This window comes from Gossypium hirsutum, chromosome D06 (assembly GCF_007990345.1).
Source record: "Gossypium hirsutum isolate 1008001.06 chromosome D06, Gossypium_hirsutum_v2.1, whole genome shotgun sequence".
In the NCBI taxonomy this organism is placed as follows: Eukaryota; Viridiplantae; Streptophyta; class Magnoliopsida; order Malvales; family Malvaceae; genus Gossypium; species Gossypium hirsutum.
Genome location: NC_053442.1, coordinates 54,120,575 through 54,138,164, shown reverse-complemented (window position 1 = coordinate 54,138,164; position 17,590 = coordinate 54,120,575).

Here is a 17,590-nt window from a genome sequence, read left to right as displayed (position 1 = left end):
TCTCGAGTCTTATACAAGCATACGAATGCTTTAAAGTCAACACAAGATGAAATAGAGACCTTTTTTAAATAATTTTTAAAATTCCACACCAAATACACCATAAATAAATCATTCAAATATTCAATAATGTCATAAACACCTAGATAGTAAGATACACAATTAAATTCAGAACTTAATCGAGCTTACGAGAGCTTTCTTGTAGACTCAAGAATGAAATAGGATTAAATTGCAATATTTTTAGACTTTTCAAAATAAGAATCGATGCCCAAAATAGGTACCAATACCATTTTGAGCTTTATTGTTTTAGAAAAATTGAATTAAAAATGAAGGTATCAATACTAGGCATAAAGTATCAATACCTTTGGCAAGGTATCAATACATTATCTCTGTATCATACCGTTTTTAGGTTCGATGTTTGAAATTTTAAGAAAAATCACTAATGTATCGATACTCCTTTCCAAGGTATCGATACCATTGAGCCAAAAATGTCAAAAACTTGCATTTTGGTACCCTTTTCATGCCAAGATAACAACACTCTCAAATGGTTCTTAAAAGCACACTTATACCCGCATAGAAACTAACCAAAACCATTCCAATTCATGTACTTAACCATTTGCAAAAATTATCCAATGAAACCATTCCACAATTTTACATCAACTTATCAGTCCAACCTAACCAAATTCAACTTATTTCATCATGCTTTTAAGCTATTCCATACCCTTATATACCATATCAATTCATCAAGCAATTTGTCATTTATGTGCCACATTTATAGCTTAACATATTACCAAACATACACAAAAATATGAACATTAACTTTCTCAAATTCAACCATTAACCAAGATTCAAACCAAACAATCATTTTCAAGAAAACTCATATATATAACACTTACGTACATGCCACATAACCGAGATTAAAATGAACAAAAGTATATCGAGTTGATAGCAAGATAATATGAGCTTCGATGAGATCCGATTGACGCGTTCTGCAAACTGACAATCTACAGAAAAAGGGAAAACAACTAGGTAAGCATTTTGAATGCTTAGTAAGTTCATATGTGGTAAAACAATAACTTACTGCGATTTGCAATTTAACGTATCAAACTAATTAACTTCACACAATTTTCCTGACATAAAATTTCACAACAATAAGATGAGTTTATCATAGAACCAAATCACATAACAGTTCAAAATTTAATATGCTATTCAATTTAATACCATACATATATGACCTAACTTCAAATGTAGTAATAATTTCGGTATATTTCCGCACTTAAGGAGATTGTTTTCTATGCATTTTAATATTAATTATTACATTTTCAGTAGTTAGTAGTTAAGTGGTGAAAATTAATAAAATAAGTATTTTTGACACATTTTTGGGTGTTGGTGACCTATTAGGCCAACATGGGCCTTAGGTAGGTTTAATTTGTGTATCTAAGTGTGTAGGATGCTTAATTTTAGGCCTAATTGATGTAAGAACTTAGGACGAGTGTTGCACAAGCTTTCTGAGTCGCAAAAGCACGATAGGAAAGTCCAAACCCACAAAATGACTGCTATGGCACGATATGAAAGTCTATGGCATGACACGACTCCTATGTTGAGCCATACCTTGAACATGGGTCACAAGAAATGATGATGTCAGTGGTCGTGCTATACAAGATTTTAAGATACCATTTGATATCGAGCATTTATTAGTATCGGGGGCATATCAGGCATAAAGTGCACATATTTTAGCCTATAAATAAGAGGCTTCTGTACACAAACTAGGGCATCCATCCATCAAAAACAGTTTTGGACTTCAACAATTTTATTAACTTTTAAGTTTGTTTTCTTTATGTTTGTTTAGTCGGAACTTTTCTATTCCGATGTAAAGACTATTGTGAGCAGAGATTGCTCTGGATCCTTGCTTCAATATATTTATCAATGATCATTCTCTTTACTCTTCTCTTTTATTATTTTATTTATATTTTGTTAACCTGGTCAATTAATGTTTGTATAAATATTAGAATAAATTCTCATGCTTTACTTATATCTTGCATGATTCAATTATTAAATCAATTTATCTGTTAAGTGATTATTTATCTGAAATTGATTGTTTATTCAAGAGTACTTAGTACATTAGAGAGTAACACCCCTGATAAAATATCGAGACAAGTGAGATCAGAATGGTATCCTGTCGTGTATAAATTGTGTCAAACAATGAGACCAGGAGGGTATCCGTATGCCTATAAAGAGATTGAAAGGGTTTCTTAGGTGGTAATTCTTAGTGAAGACGAGATTGGAAGGGCATTCTTAGCTAAGGTGATAAATAACCCAATTGAGGATGAATAATTATTTAATTAGATAATTAGGGATTTAATCGATCATAGGCTAGAGGCTCACATTGTCAACACTAGGAATAGGAAATTCCATTAGGCTAGTTAGGTTAATTAATTTAATTAGTTTAATTAATATTTTAATTTGGATTAACACTACTAATTCGTGACTCGATTAGATTAGTAATTATTTTATGTAATTAATTTAATAATAGTTTCTCCGATCTATAATCTCTTGGGTATAATCCTTGGAATACTTATCGGTGTTCCGTTGTAACACAACTCTATATTACAATTTGACCTGTACGCTTGTAGATACCACACTTGAATATTTATATTTTTATAGGCACGTTACTCTAAATGTTCACACGTTTGAAGGCGATAAACATAGAATCCATAATTCAATATCATTTGCATTATTTAATCATCATATAGCCATTTGAACATGAAAAACATGTAATATTCCACTATTATTTCTCTTTTTCATTAATCAATTAGTTCGATGAACTATAAAAATTAGATTCGGATACATGGGTAACTACACCACATCAGAGAGCACTAAAGTGTTAATCAGAGAGCACAGAAATGCTAAACCTCTACAAGCGCTCAAATAAGCCTATTAGCATGTCAATCGTATCCTAGTCTTTAATACATTCATTCGAGCACATTTAGCACATATAACCATTTCTTTACAATTTAGTCCATATCTCACATTTTGTATCAAATTGTAAACAGTTCAAATTACAATTACACATAAGAAAATTCATAAGTCAAATATATAAACATTACAATTTCATTTAACTACACCTTATGAACTTACCTGGTTAAATCAGCAAGACTAATCGAAAATTTTATCTTTTCCCTAGTTATCCTTGGTTTAGTTCAATTTTCAATCTATATAATAATTCATTCAATTTATCATTTCCAAATACCTTATATCATCCTATTATGTGCATATGTCAATTCAATTTCATCTTTTCAATGCCCCTAAATTTTTTCATTTTATTCAATTTAGTCCCTAAAACCAAAATTGTCATAACTTTCAAATTTGAGCTTCGATTTCGAAACTGATCTCAATTTCATCTATTTAAAATCCTCTGTTATCTATATTTATAGAAACATAACATCAATTTCAAAATTTACACACTTTAGTCCCTATATTAAAAAACTAGCAATTATACTTTACAAACTAGTCATTTTTCACTTCTAAGCTTAAAATCTAACAATTTAGTACCAATTTTATCAAGAATTCATCAATGAAAATTTTTGAGAAATTTAATAGTTTTTCAAATCAGTACACAAGCTAGCTAAATCAAGCTCTATTGACTTTAAAAATATAAAAATTATAAGAAACTAAATTGAAAATGCTTACCAATCTAGGGACCAAAATTGAAAACGTCAAAAACCTATTCATTATTTCTTGCTTTGATAAAGAAGACGAGTGGAAGAAGAAATATTTTATTTTCATTTTATTTTCACTTTTGTAGTAAGATTAACCATTAATTAATCAATAATTAGTCTAATTAACTATAATTAACTAACTTAATAATTAAAAAAGTTTACTGGACTACACCAAAAATCCTCCATCGTTTTGCTATACCCTATTAGACTAATTGCTCAATTGGTCCTTCAATTAGTTAAAGATCCATAGAGATTAACTTTTACCACTTTTATAATTTAGTCATTGTACCTTAATTAACTATCACTTCGACAAAATTAAGGGACCAAACTTTAATTAACTTTTATACTAACCTCGTAGATATTAAATAATAATATTTACAGTCTTGAACATCAAAAATGGGGTTCCAAAACCACTATTTCGATGCCACTGACTTTCGGGTCCTTACAACTCTTTTACGGTTAAGAAATTTCGTCCCCAAAGTTTTTATCTGAGTAAAGGTTAGGGTACTATAACTTTATGGTTTCTTTCGGCTCTCATGTAGCCTCGTTCATACCATGACAATGCTATGTGATACTCGTTTGTTCCGCAGTTCTTTAGCCTTCTGAACCAAAATTCTAATTGGTTCTTCAGTGTAACTCTATTTCATCGGGAAATATCATGTAAGAAGGATCATATCGATATTGTTGTAGCACTGACACATTAAATACGTTATGAATCTTTTCAATCTCTGGAGGCAAAACTATTTGATAAGCTATTAGACCAACCTTTTCTAGAATCCCGTACGACCCTATGAACCTTAGACTGAGTTTTTCGTTCCTACTGAAACATAGTACTTTTTTTCAGGGCAAGACTTTCTGAAATACTTTATCACTGGTCTGAAATTTGATGACTTTTCCTTCTTTTCAAATCAACATATGATTTCAGACGATCTGAAGTAGCTTTTAAATAGTATTTTATAACTTTGACTTTACCCTCTTTCTCTCATAGTAGATCAGTCCCTACTAACTTTCTTTCACTCAACTCTGCCCAGTATAACGGAGTTCTACACTTACGTTCGCATAAAGCCTTGTTTGGTGCCATTTTGATACTCAACTGATAATTTTTATTACACGTAAGCTAATTTAACAATAGATATTTCTCCCAGCTGCCTTCAAATTTAATAATACAACATCACAACATATCTTTGAATATCTGGGTCAGCTGCTGATTGTCCGCCAATTTGAAGATAGAACACTATACTAAAATTCAATTTACGTGCCTAATGCTTCGTATAATTTACCCTAAAATATAGTGGTAAATCTTAGGTCTCAATCTAAAATAATAGATAGTGGCATACCGTCTAATTTGACAATCTTAGAAACGTACAGTTCATCTAGCTTTTGAAGTGAGTAATTTGTCTTGACAGGAATAAAGCCTGATACGAAATCTATAGTAACTCGTTCCTTTTTCCATTCAGTAATCATCATTGATTGAACAAACCTAACGAAACCTGATGCTTGGCTTTAACTTCTTGATAAATCATACATTTAGCCACAAATTCTGATATATTTCTTTTCATATCTAACCACTAGTACAACTGTTTCAAATCACAATGCATTTTATCACTACATGAATTATTTGAATAGATATTACTATAAGCATCACGCAACATGTCTCATTTCAACTCTGAATCTTTCAGCACACATAAATGGGTTAGAAACCATAGATTCCAGTTATCATCAACACTGAACTCAGAAGTCTAACAATTTTTAGCCAATTTCTATTTTACTTGCCACTCAGAATAAATTTTTTGAAATTCCTGAACTCTCTATAGGAATGTCGATTTATCTCTTAGTTTGGCTAGAATAGAATCATCACGTTTCAAATTTAGATAAGTGTTCATTGCTTCAAAAAAAAAAAGATTTATGGCTTAATGCATTAGCTACCATGTTAGGTTTACCCAGATGATAGTTGGTAATTAGATCGTAACATTTCCCAGCACGTTGCAAAGTCAGATGAGTGTTCATTGCTTTAAAAAAACAAAGATTTCTGGCTTAATGCATTAGCTACCATGTTAGCTTTACTTAGATGACAGTTGGTAATCAAATTGTAATCTTTCAACAACTCGAGCATCTACGCTGTTTTAGATTTAGCTTTTTCTGTGTCAACAAATACTTTAGGCTTTTAAGATCAATGAAAATGTGACATTTCTTCTCGTATAATTAATGTCACCAAATCTTTAGAGCAAACACTATGGTAGTTACTTCCAGATCGTGCGTAGAATAATTCTTCTCGTGTGGTTTAAGCTGTAGAAAAGAATAAACTATTTTTTGTGTCGTGTATCAGTACACAATCCAATCTGTTAAACAAAGATCACTGTAAACAATGTATTCTTTCTTGGATTTAGGCTGAGTCTTCACTAGAGCCTCTATTAACTTAGCTTTCAACTAATTGAAACTCTATTGACATTTTTCTGACCAAACCAAATTTAACATTTTTTTTCAACAGTTTCGTTAACGGTGAAGCGATTATCAATAAGCATTTAACAAACCATCTGTGATACTCGACCATTCTCATAAAACTGCGCACCTCGGTAACATTCTTCGAAAGTTTCCAGTTCACAATTGCTGAAATTACGTGTCCTAGAAATACTACTTCTCGAAATCATAATTCAAATTTACCAAATTTCACATACCAGTGTTTCTCTTGTAAGGTCTATAACATTGTTCTCAAACGTTGATCATGTTCAGTTTCATTCGTAGAGTAAATCTGAATGTCATCAATAAATATAACAATAAATTTGTCTATATATTGCTAAAAAATTCTGTTTATCAGTTCTATAAAAGTGACTGGGGTGTTCGGTAGCCCAAATGATATTACCAGAAACTCATAATGTCTATATCGAGTCTGGAAAGCAGTCTTTAGTACATTTGGCTTTCTACTTTGAATTGATAATAATCTAATCGGGGGTCAATTTTTTAGAACATGATAGCTTCTTTCAACTGATAAAACAAGTCGTCACACGAGCAATAGATACTTGTTCATTATGGTGACTTTGTTTAGTTGTCTGTAGTTAATTCACAATCTCATAATTTAGTCTTTTTTCACAAACAGAATCGATGTATCCCGTGGTGAGATGCTCGATCAGACAAATCCCCTGTCAAATAATTCTTGCATCTATGTTTTCAACTCTTTCAGTTCACTCGGAGCCATTCCATGTGGAGCAATCAAAATCAAAGCAATTCTCAGTGTCGCTTCTATAACAAATTCAACTTCTCTCTCAAGTGGTAAACTTGGAAATTCTTCAAGAAATAAATCAATGGATTCGTTAACTACCGGTACTTACTCCATTTTTTACGCTTCACGTCAATTAGGCCTTTAATTATTCATCCTATACACTCAATTAAACATATTAGTACTACCTAAGGCCCGTGTCAGTGTAACGCTCTCGACTTGATCTGATTCACCGAATCCGAATCTCAGGTGTTAACACACGAATACAAACATAAATTTACACTATTATTATAAACCACAGTTATTTACGAATTCTATTGATCACAAAAACAACAATGACATATACAAAGACAAGTAGAGTAATTTAATTACAAACATTATTATCTAATATCACAACTTATTTCATTTATCCTAAATATAGATTTCTACGTAGTACTAATAAATCTTAAACGCCGCCAAGCATGCTCTGTATGCATAATAACACGATACGCCACTCTATTGGTATAGTCCTGACATCGTCCCTTCTAGCACAGACTTACATCATCCAACCTAAAACATAATACACACAAATAAGTGCATAAGAACTTAGTGAGAAAAACACCATTTACCTTAGTGATACTTGCATAATCTAGTTGATGAATCATAATGACGATCTTGTTGTTCTCAACATTTAACTTTGCTTCTAGCGAATACTTCCTCGAATTTTGATCTTTTAAACACACTAGTTACCATTCCTCACTCTGAATTCATTTGTTTCCCATCGATGACTTCAACTCTTTTCTTATATCCTTCAATTTGAACATACATATATCCTAACCAATTTCCTCTTCAGGGATCCATACAACTCAAAATATCATTACATGTACATACTCAACCCAGAACCAATGCACAATCACCTATCATGAATGAGCACATATACAGTTGGTAGATACAATCTTCAAACATATAGATACAAACCTATAATCAGAATAATATTTTCCATATTATCTCATTTCTTCTCTGTATCTTTTCAATTCACTAACTTCAATCAAATCTTAGCCTTATATAGTACTTACCATGTAACTAATAGATATCTTATACAATATTGCTTTTACTTAGTAATTTAAAGAATATTATAGAACATGCTACGGAGTTTCCAAATCCAAATATGCCTCAAAGGTAGTCCATTCAAGGTTCGCCACAAAGGTTATTCTTTCAGAGTTCGCCATAAAGACTATTCTTTTAGAGTTCACCACAGAGGTTATTCTTTCAGAATTCGCCACAAAGGCTATTCTTTAAGAATTCGCCACGAAGGCTATTCTTTCATAGTTCGCCACAAAGGTTATTCTTTCAGAGTTTGCTATAGAGGATATTCTTTCAGAGTTCATCATAGAGGATATTCTTTCATAGTTCACCATAGAGGTTATTCTTTCAGAGTTCACCATAGAGGTTATTCTTTTAGAGTTCACCATAGAGGTTATTCTTTCAAAGTTCACCACAAAGGTTAGTCTTTCAAAGTTAAGGGCTTTGATCGTGTGTTTGAGGTCTTAAGTTCAAACCTCACTTTAAACTAAATGTAACCTCCCAAACTCGGCCTAGATGTTATGGCTAGATTGAGAAGGCTACGTTCGCCACTGAAATGGCTAAGCTAACTTACGTAGTTTTGAATACCTTAAATAAACTCATTTTAAATAAAACCGTAGTTGTACTTTGAGTTAGCTTAAAAGCATTCATTCATTAGGTCGTGTATACTTAGGATTCATTTTATTGTTGATAGTGTTGTTTTAGAAAAACCGTTTGCTTGTCACTCTTCTTTAAAAAAAACTTAATGTTAAACTAATGTAGCAGAAAAACAATTTTTCAAGTCATTTTGGAAACTTAATTTCCTTATCGATTTGGTTTTTTTTTTAAAACGGTTCATTTGAAATGCAGCAAAAACTAGGGAACAATGTCAAATTTTACTTGAGCCCGATATCATACATTTTTCGGTTATTATGTTTGAGTAATCCATGCATGCAAAATCCCCAAAAGAAAAGTTACCAAGCCACAAACCAAAAATAATTAAAAATTACAAGCCAAAACCAATAAATACTTAATAATACTTATTAAGAATAGTCCGAGGTCCAAGGTGATTCTCCAAATGCCGAGTCCGATCTTAATTTTGAAGTTTACCTGAAAAATTAAACACTATTTGGGGTGAGCTTATGAAAAGCTTAGTGTGACTGGAATAATTATTTAAATGGAAAAAAACATCAAATATAGTGAAACATATTAGCATTACCAGAAGAAAACAAAACCATCATAAGAATTTCATATCGTTACATAGCCATTATCAAATTGATGTCAAACAGTGTATGAGCATGGGTCACCATTCATTCGAGTAACAATCATTAATTTTGATACCATTCAATACAACAAAATACAATAAGTAGCATAAATCAATAACATTTGAATATGTCGTGCACATGATGCAATAAAAAAAGGTTCCTACCCATACCATTCGCTACACACCACAAGTTCCCCAGAACCTATCATCCGTACTCCAAAACATTATGGGCTTAAACTCGTTGTGGTTAAAACCACCAAGAACAATATGCAGAAAATTCTGCCAGTAAAAATGCAAACAAGCTGCCAGTAGAAATGGGATAAATCGTCATTCCCCTCAGTACTCCCAGTGCAGTGCTTTGATAAGAATAAGACAGACTTAATATGCCACCGGTACTCCACGGAACTCCTCCGTCAACCACAAAATCCCAACCCAATGCATATGCAATATGTCACACAATCTCATACATAATCAGATCTTAATACTTTTCACATTCATTTTACATGCTCAACATGTCCTCAATAATCACATACTTTCAGTAAATGAAAACAGGGTTCCAATCTTTCAAATTACCATTGTGTTGGTATCAATCAATATCGTTTAATTGCACATACTTTACGGATTTTCATTGTGCATAAATAGCACCCTTTTCAATACACAATATAACAAATATCTCATGCATTTAAATCATACATAAGCTTAATATCTCAACACATTATATCCTTCAGTTAAACATTCTCATATCTCATAACTCAAATATGCAATTACAAACTCCATCAAAATTTATACTATCAAACTAGCAATTTTGTCAACATGTCAATCTTTTAAGGCTTGAAATATACTTGGTTCGATCACTCACAAAATCAATAATTTGGCTATTAAGTCAATCCAATCAGCAAGCTAATTTATCACATATAACATGATATTTAACATTTTCAAAAATATTTATGAGTTTAGGACCCACACCTTATTTTTTGCTTTCTTGCGGCACACTAGCGAATCTTCCAATTTTCCTTCATAATTCCTTAAACGAACCTAAACCAAAATTTAGTATAAATTCAATGAATTTACCATTAAACCAGCCCCTAAACACCCACTTATGAGTGTAAACCAATCGTTGAAATATAACTATTTTATGAATTAGATTCCCTACACTGTATCGATCTGAACCGTACGTACAATCATTCTTCGCCTTTATGGATGATTTGGGGCAGTTCAACACCTAAATCAATAATATACTGGAAAATCAGTAGTTAATTACTGATTAAATTCCTTCATTTAATCAATTCATAACCTTTACCCAACAACTATGTCGAAATAATAAACTAGTTATCCTTAATTGTACCTACACTTCACGATTTGTGGGATCCGATTGGCTAATTGATCAAGAAAGTCTCTCCCTAATTAACATGTGATTAAAGGATTGTTAGGAGGGTTCAAGAACACAATTTAATTTTGGAAAAATATGGGCAAGACCCAGGAAACAAAACATCCCCATTTCTTACACATAGGCGTACGCACCACCACCCATGGTGGCCAAAATTGGACTTAAATTTTAAAATGGTTTGAGATCTCATTAAAATCTAGAAAAATAACTTTGAAATAATTTAAAGTCCATCAAATTCTAGATCTAGAAATTTTGGTTTTTAATTGACAAGATCAATCAAGAAATTGAAGAGAAAAGAGATCTTACCTAAGCTAGTTGAGAGAAACGACAATGACACTTTCTTGGCAATGTTCGGGATCAATCTTGGGATTCAAGATTTCATATTTGGGACTGATTTAGATGAGGATAAATGGCAGCAATAGAGTAAAGGAGATGGTGCTCAATCTTGATGTAAAAATAAGAAGAAAGAGATTGTAAAATGGAAGGTGTAGGCGACGACAACAATGGGAGAAAGAAAGAAAAGTGAAGAGAAAAGAGGAGAGGAAGAGGGTGAATGGCTAGGGTAGGCAAAAATTGAATTAAAGGCTGAAAAATAAAATAAAAAATTGTATTTATACTTAGATTTCAAGGGTATGTATGGCACACACATTAAAAAAAAAAAGAGATTTTGCAAAATTTAATTATTTCGTAAGGGAAAGGATTCGAGTTTGGAACCTCATTTAATTTCCATGATTTATCATATTTCTTTTAACCATTAAGCTTTTTCCTTATTCTTGAAATAATTTTTCAATATTTATTTTAAAAACAAGGCATGTCACATATTAAGGTTTAAGTCAAAATTTGCAAAATAATAAAAATGGTAAGAGAGAAGGGATTTGAACTTGGGTTTGAAGGAACGTTTCACTAACATTTATCTAACAACCAATACCTCATTTATTTCTTAAAAGTGGATAGATAATATTAAAAATTAAGGCATGACCACTTTCTCTCAATTTACAAATCCGATTCTACTAATCCTCGATTTTTGGTATGTTATAGTTCACCACAAAGGCTATTCTTTTAGAGTTCACAATAGAGGATATTCTTTCAGAGTTCATCATAGAGGATATTCTTTCAGAGTTCACCACAGAGGTTATTCTTTCAAAGTTCGCCACAAAGGATATTCTTTCAAAGTTTGCCACAAATCCTATTCTTTCAGAGTTAGCCACAAATCCTATTATTTCAAAGTTAGCTACAGCGGCTATTCTTTCAGAGTTCGCCATAGAGGATATTATTTCAAAGTTTACCATAAAGTCTATTCTTTCAGAGTTTGCCACAGAGGCTAACAAAATGCCACCTAGACATTTCAAGACTGTCGTGTTTGTGATATGGATTTGCGTAAAATCACATCGCATGAGGTTTTTCCGTCACGGCTTTGAGACACGCAGAGAACCCCTAATGACATACGTCATTGTTAGTTCCTTTTTAGAGATTTCCATGGCCATAGACTTTTTCTTTAGAGTTCCATATCAAAGTTTGTGTTTTCTGTCCCAACGGGCTTCGTTATATGCCAAAGTGGTACCATAACAGGCTTACTTTATAGATTCTTCATGCACTGACACAATCTAAACTTGACACTTTAATTCCCTAACATACACACTAAAGATCACAAATCTCACATCATACATTCTAGACATACATATACAACCATACTTCAACATCACAATACTCATACACCACTAAACACATACGTGAACTTATCAAATTCCATACCAAATATACATACTATCCCCAACAAACATTCGTACACTCATATATTTTCTTTAGTAATCATTCATGTTGTCGCATACATATCATATTTATACTATACTTTCCATGGTTTTGGAATTCATAGTTCGATCAATCTCGGTGTGAATAGCATGCATGAGTTAGCGTAGAACTCACCTATTACAGTTCAAAGCTCCAGATATCCATCACGAGCTAGTAATAAACATTGCTTAGAAACACACTTTCACTATGAATACTCTTGTACATACAAATTACTTATCAATTAAATAGTTGAAAATCTCATGTAGAAGCTCTATACTAACAACTTACTGTTCAAAAACCACATATAGACTTACTCATTCAAAACTTAACATGCAGAGCTAAAACATTTACCCTGATGTGAAGTAACTACCAATCATAAAAGAACCATACCCTCTAGATCATTGTAGTATGATGCATTCAGAATTAAAGTGAGCTTCAGTAAATACCACTTAAGGAAGAGGAAAAGGAAGAAGAAAGAACAACCCTTTTAGAATTCATCTCTCACATATATAATTTAACTTACTTAATGGAGTTTAACAAGTGTCATATATTTCAAAACTTGCCTTCTTAATGGCCTACAATTTTTGAGAGAAATATTAATAAATAATTGATATCATAATTACCCAGCTTGGCTATTTCATTGATTTCTTACTAAGTTACTTCAAATCTAACTAGCACAATATTCTAGTCAAATCAAGTGAACTATACCTTTGGCAAATACTTATTCCATACTTACCCTTTATCTCCTAACACAGACTTCTCATTAATATAGCAAAATATCATCAAGTCAAGTTCTTACTTTCTTACGTGGCGGATACTATACGCCCACACGTATACGCCAAAATAATCATTTGAGTATTTAATACTACGCCAAGCAAACTATTTACAACTATACACCAAAACTTTTAACTCACCAGATTTGGGGTGTTACAATCAGCCTATTGGGTCACAACACTTATAAAATGTGTTAAAAATACTTATTTTACTAATATTCTATCCTAAGTCCTAAGTACTGATAACATAATATAAAATCCTAAATTGCATGGAAAACAAGCTCTTAAGTGTGGAAATGACTCGAATTAACTACTACATTCGACGGTAGGTCAAATACCCCTACACTTAAGTCTTTACTTGTCCTCAAGCAAACTAAACAAAAACAAACCAAAAATAAAAAAAATGAATTGAAACTAAAAATAGAAAATAAACATGCAAAGAAAATAAAATGTACTTAAGCTAGCTTGATACACGAGATTAGATCGGAGCATCGACGCTAGGAAAATTTGCCTAAATATATAACTCTAGCTAGAAATTTAAACAAGTCAAAGTTATTTACACCTAAACATATTAGCTTAATGAATCACAAAGTAGACAAGTAAAAGAAAATTAAATATATATCTCCATCAAAATGCATATCTGAATATAGTATTTATTTTTGCAGGGTATAGTCAGTTCGAAATTTTTTTTCCTACTTAGTTTATTTTTGTCCATGCTTTGAACTCTAATGTAGTAATATTTCCCCGTATAGTCCCTTATGATTTTTTTATTTACTTGTGCCGACACAATTGAGATTTTTCTCAAGCACTTTTTTAAGGGTTATACTAGTCATACTACACTGTTTCAATAACCATGGATTTTACTGAGTATTTTTTTTAATTCGAACATCTTATGCTTCTACAAAAATAATTTTCTATTCGTATCTACCTTTATCACTTGGTATATTTAATCTCTTTTTCCTGTTTACAGTTTAATAAACTGAATTAATTAGTCTAAATTTTAAAAACCTAAATTATTCAATTTCAAGTTAAATTTACAGTTTAAACAAACAACCTAGGTATATGCTTCTAACCAATCACTTGTGTTTCTACAAGCTCAAGCACATAGAAAACATGCAATTACAAAAGAAAAATTAACAATTTAAAACTACTCAAAACAAATAAAAAGAAAAGTTTTCATATTTTCCTAAGTCACCCCACACTTTATTCAGCACATTGTCCCTAATGTGCAATTAAAAATATAAATGAAAGAGGTTACCTGATTGGTGTGATACGTGCAACTCAATTGGTGGGACTACTCCTACTTTTCGGTTTTGACTCGCAATGGTAGTGTTGTAAAAAATTGTGGGGTTCCTATAAACAAAAATTAAAAACACACAAATATATATATATAAAGTACCAAATCCTAACTAAATTAAAACTAAAGCAAAAATTAAAAATCATTCTAAATAAAAATTAGAGTATAAAATCCAAATATAAAAAAGTTCAAAACTAGTCAGAATCAGGATCCGATGCTTCATCTACTTTTCTTGGTTTTCCTTTTGACTCCTCATCTGGGTCTTCTTCGGGATCTTCCTCTTCTTCCAATTCCCTCTCCTTTCTTGGTTCAATCTTTGCCTTGTACTTATCAGTTGGGAAATGTGAAAGCTTCATCCCACTTTTCCTCGCACAATTTTTGTAAAATGGTTTCACTTTTTACATTCATTGAATCATCCGTTCCAAATTAGGCAACACATTCATACTTAGATGGGTTTTGACTTAATGGTCCTATTTCGTTTCCTATTTCTCACCAAGTGTTTTCGATTTGGTTTGTGTATTAGTGGTTCCGATGATTGTACGTAATATTCTGATTTTCCATTAGTACTCGTGCTTGTTTACACAAGGTTGTTCCTAAACACAAAACAACATGCTCTGGTAGATCCATGTACCAACACAAATTCTTTTTTTCCGTAGTATGGCATACAACATCATGGCTTGGAACGTATCTATGTTGGATATGTTAGTGATTAGATAAACTTGAGTATTGATAAAATGTAGCCATATTCTTGCTTTCAGAGTTAGTTGCTCTTGCAGACTTGATGTTGGGAAATTTTTCCAGGATGTAGTTCCGACACACCTCGTCCATTCGTTAGGAGATTGACTATTTTATACCTTTTCTCTCCCGAAAAGTGCATGAGATTCGTTTGTTTTATAGAATCATAAAGAGATATAGGAGTGGCATAATACCTCAATATTTCCAACAGTAATATTGGAACTTCTTTTCCCCAATAAATTACCTGACGCAATGGCATGTCCCATTCTTGATTCATCTTGGCTTCTTTCAGGGTAATATAAACTTATTGGACAACTGCGATACATGCGAGTTCCTTGGGGTCGTACAATTTTTTTCCCAATTGAGTGATTCAATTATGTCTCTCATCTCACTCGTCAAGACGTTAAGAGCTCGAAACCACTCTCTTGAAGTGGAGCTTTCCGTTGAATCTTTCTTAAGTGTTTTTCCTTTTCTTTTTCTTGAAGATGTTCAAAGTTATCAACAATTGATTCTTCATTGTACTAGTTGTTGGTTATGGTTTTTGGGGTTAAAAGTAAAGAGGAGGTAGAGAATTTACGGAATCCTAAAGAAAAAGGTCACCACCATTGAGTTGGATGGCTATGACGGCTTGAAGGGTGTATTAGCTAGTTAGGGATATAAAAGCCATTTAGGGGTTTACTTGTCATCCAAACATTGTGAAAATCTCTGAAGATTGAGTCGAATCAAAAATGAAAAGTTTCCAAAAATAGCTTGCATGTTGTGCCATAGGGAGTGCATGGCGTGACACGACAATAATTTTACCCCTACTTTTACGTTTAATTGAAGGTGCGTCACGACATAGATGACAAAGTTTTGTATTTTTAAGTTCACAAGGGTTGTGTCACTTTATGGGATTGTTGGGTTGCAAAATGCCTTCGATTTGGTCTTTCCGAGACCTGTAGAAGGTCCTCAGTTGCCTGTACGTCTACCTTAATAACATCTAGCTCCTCCGTTGCTTTCGGAAACCTATTTCCTACTAATTCTAACACAAAATAAAAAGTCTAATTTCTACATCTAAAAAATTAAGCACAAATTAGTATGTAATATTTAAAAATTGATTAATTTCGATGGTTAAAATTTATGTTGTGCTACCAGACTTGTCCAACAATTCCTTGAAATTTACCATCGACTTCATGTAACAACCCGTTTTCTAGTGGTGTCAAAAATAGTAGATTCGAAAGCTCATTCTGATGTGTCTGTCCATATATATTAATTATTTAATATTTACAAGGTCATTAATGTTGTATTAAAATTTGGTTAAGAAATTTCAATTTTTAGATAGTTAATTAAGTAGATAGGACTAAATCGTAAAAGTTGAAATAGTTAGTTCTATTAGTTAATTGTGTTAAATAGTTATAGAAATGTGAGTGGATGGAATTGTATGGTAAATAAACCATATAGAAAATTAGTGGACAAATATGTACTAAGTTTAATTAGTTATTAAGTTATATTATAAGGGCAAAATAGTAAATTGAAAATTAAAATAACATAAACTAAAAAAAACAAAAATTATCATCATCTTCATGCTTACGCTGAATTTAAAAGGTAGAAAACACCATTTTTGAAGAAAAAGTTTTGGCCAAGCTAAGTTTTATGCATGTAAATGATTTTTGGTCACATTTTTAGTAATTTTTATATTTTTGTAATCGTTTTAGCTTAACCTAGCTAACCCGCAGGTTAATTTGTTAAATTGTTAAATATTTTAGAAGATGTCGTTGATGGATAATATATGTTTTTGAAATTTAATAGCGGAATATTATGCTTGGATGTTAAATACAAATATTTTGTTAAGTGATTTTGTATAATTTTTAAGTTTAGTGATTAAATTGAAAATAAAGTAAATATAATATGTTTTTCTTGTTAAACTCTAGCATGTAAGGACTGGTTTGGAACATTAGTAAAATTGGCATAAAGAGTTTAAGGTTTAATTGTGAAGATTAAGCTTGTTTTGGTTTTAGGGATCAAATTGAATAAGTGTAAAAATTTAGGGCAAATGTGAAAAATTACAAATAGGAAGAATTATGTACTAAATTGAATATTATATGAAATTGAAGCTAATAATTTAAATAAACTATTTTATAGATCAAGAACAAGTAGATAGTCGAGGAAAAGGGAAAGTTGTTGATTAGTCCCTGAACTTTTTCTATCTTTGCAGTACAACCCTGGTAAGTTCGTATGGTTTAGTTTAGTATAAATTGATATGTTATAATGATTGTGAAATATAGTTGTTGAATATTTTAAGTAAAATTGAATTGAAATAAATTGATGTGAGTTGAAAGTTTTTACTATGACGATATGTTGTGCTGGTTGAACGTAGGATAGGATACAATTGGCAT